We start from the raw sequence: 3,369 nt of genomic DNA, 5'->3' as shown, positions 1-3,369 counted from the left end.
CATGATTTTTTAAAAATAATAAAAATATATATATTTTTTTTTTTTTTTAATTAATAAATTAAATATTTATACTTTCATATAAGTAATTTAAGTAATAACAATCTTGTATTTGTTAAAAAAAAAAAATAAATAAATAATTATTTAAACGTTTTAAATATAAAAACATAATTTAAAAAAAAATAATAATATTTACACCTTTTATCTATTCAACATATAGTACAACTATATATATAAACATCCTAAATCTAATGCATGTTATTGTAATCTACAAAAACATATATAACATGCTTAAATTTAAAATGATCTAAAAATATATATATGTACATAACAATGATACATTTTTATAATATTATTTATTTTGATAAACGTTTAACTTCTATAAAATTAAAAAAAAAAAAAAAAAAAAAAAAAACAATTTCAATATGCATGTTTGTGACTATACAATTTTAAAAAAATAAATAATTATACTTATTATATGTTAATTATTTTTTTTTAATATATTAATACAATAGATCATAGAAATTTAGGCATAAAAAAAAAAAAAAATAAAATAAAATTATACCATTTAAATAGGACCACTTTATAAAATTACTTATATATGGTAAATTAAAATTTAATAACGCTTTTATATAAAAAAGTAAGCTTTCCAAAAATGTTTATGTTTACTAAAAAATTAATTAAACAAAATAGTTAAATTTACTTTTCATAAAGGAATAAAACATGTACTAAATATCACTATACGATTTTTTAAAATACATATATATATATATATATTAAAACAATTAACGTCAATCAGGTATTTATAAAACAAATAAATGTGCTTTTAACTTATAACTTTCTTTCTTTTCTAGCATTTCTATTGTTTCATATTATATATTGTTTATGGTTTATTGTTTATTTTTTATTGTTTATTAGTTAATTTACGATCATATTTTATTCCTACTTTAGTTAAACATTTTTTTTTTTTTTTTTTATATATATACTTTTATATAGTCTCAATTAATTATTCAATTTCCCATTTTTTATTTTACTAAAATGCTATATGGACGGGAATCTTCAATAAAGACATCAGTTATAAATTGTGTAATCCTCAATACCATGTGATAAACACCGTTAACACTCAATAGTTCTGTAATCATAGACACAGCCAAAATTTTTTCTTTAACCATATTATAAAAAAAACATAAATTCTCCTTCATTTAATATTGAAACTATTTTATTTTCTTGTAATATTTCGTTTATTATAAAAAATTCATACTTACAAATGTCATCCATATCCTCTTTGTCGATCCCAGCTTCATCAAAATCCTTCATACGTTGATTTATTCTTCTTGTCATTGATTTAATTTTATGTTCCCCATATGTTTTTGCTTTATATGGTATTTTTTTATCAATTAAATTTTTTATTATATTAAAATTTAATTGCAATGTACAACCAGCCAATGTATATATTATAAGTTCCAATGTTATATTTTGTTCTGTTTCGTAAAAGGTTATAAACGGTTCCATAAGGGTACAACGTTTACAAAATTTACCATAGCACGAATAGCAACTTGTTTTTTTTCTTCTAACTTCCTTTTTTAAATTTTTACTTTCGTTCACCACTATTTCCAAATTTTGGCTTTCGCTCTCTACCTTTTCCAAACTGTTACTTTCGTTTTCCAACGCTTTTAATTCAGAATTTTCATACACCTCTGCCAAATTTCTCTTTCTGTTTTTGTTCCTATATAAAAATATAAAAGGATAATTGTTTATGAACATAAAAATCCAAGGTGTAAAAAGTAAAACATTAAAAACGAACAAATTTATTACTTTCATTGTTGTTAGGTAAATAAAAGTGACATGATTTTTTAAAATTGATAAGCATATTTTTTTTCGTTTTTTTAATTAATAAATTGAAATTAAATATTAATTTATTTTTTATATAATTAGTAACAAGTTTGTATTTGTTTAAAAATAAAAGAAAAAATAAGTACACCTAAACGTTTTAAATATAAAAGAATAATTTAACAAAAAACAAAAATATTTTACCTTTCACCTATTCAACATATAGTAGAACGATATACATAAAAATTCTGAATTTAATGCATGTTATAATTTATAAAAAAAAATATAACATTCTAAAATTTAAAATTATCTAAATATATATATATATATATATATATATATATATATATATATATATATGTACTTAACAATGATATATTTTTATAATATTATTTATTATGTTAAACACTTAACTTCTATAAAATTAAAAAAAAAAAATATATAAAAAAAAATTAATTTAAAAATGTACAATACATCTATACAATTTTAACATTATTAATGATTTATATGTATCCGTGTGTTAATTATTTTTTTTAAAATTATTAATAAAATGGATCATAATGAAATCTTGGGTATAAAAAAAAAAAAAAAATAAAACAATACCATTTTAAAATCATTTACATATAATAAATTAAAATTTAATAACGCTTTTATATAAAAAAGTAAGCTTTCCAAAAATGTTTATGTTTACTAAAAAATCATTTAATAAAAATAGTTAAATTTACTTTTTATAAATGAATAAAAAAAGCATGTACGAAATAACACTATACGACATTTTAAAATACATATATATTAAAACAATTAATGGCAATAGAGTATATATATACATATTCTAGTTGTTACATTTAACTTATAATTTTCTTTTTTTTTTTTTTTCTCGTATTTTTGTTGTTTTATATTATGTATTGTTTATCAGCTAACGCATGATTATATTTTATTATTACTTTAGTTAAACATTTTTTTCTTAGTATGTTTCTATATATCCTCCATTTATTGGTCAACTTTCTATTTTTTAGTTCACTAAAATGCCATAATCACTGGAATTTTTCATTTTGACATCAGTTATAAATTGAGTAATTCTCAACGCCATGTGATAAACACTCGCATCGTCCAATAGTTCTTTAATCTTAGATATAGCCGAAATTTTTTTATTAGTCATATTAAAACATTGGTTTAATTCTTCTTGATTTGATATCCAGTTTATTTTATTTTCTTCTAATATTTCTTTTATTATATTAAATTCATATTTGCAAAGTTTATACATATCCTCTATGTCTATATCAGCTCTCACAAAATCTCTTATACGTTGATTAATTCTTCTTATCATTGAGTCCATTTTATGTTTCCCATACCTATCAGATATATTTAATAATGCTTGATCAATTGTAAATTTATCTGTACTAGTATCTATTTGTAGTACACAACCAGCCAATGCAAATATTATAAGTTCCGATGTTAAACGTTGTTCTACTTTGTAAAATATTATAAACGGTTCCATAAGGGTTAAAGGGTTACAATAGGACGAACGTAAACTTGTTTTTT

General features: G+C 19.4%; 1 long non-coding RNA gene across 1 annotated transcript; it reads right to left on the bottom strand.

Annotated features, from left to right (window-relative positions):
- Nucleotides 1-1,359: 1,359 nt before the first annotated feature.
- On the bottom strand, nucleotides 1,360-2,153 carry LOC113224580. Its single transcript, XR_003309283.1, has 2 exons — nucleotides 2,032-2,153; nucleotides 1,360-1,723 (listed from the first exon to the last, which is right to left on the bottom strand). It is a non-coding gene; the product is annotated as an uncharacterized LOC113224580 (long non-coding RNA).
- Nucleotides 2,154-3,369: the final 1,216 nt, after the last annotated feature.

Source organism: Piliocolobus tephrosceles, unplaced genomic scaffold (genome assembly GCF_002776525.5).
Source record: "Piliocolobus tephrosceles isolate RC106 unplaced genomic scaffold, ASM277652v3 unscaffolded_45358, whole genome shotgun sequence".
In the NCBI taxonomy this organism is placed as follows: domain Eukaryota; kingdom Metazoa; phylum Chordata; class Mammalia; order Primates; family Cercopithecidae; genus Piliocolobus; species Piliocolobus tephrosceles.
This window is presented reverse-complemented; position numbering and strand designations above follow the sequence as displayed.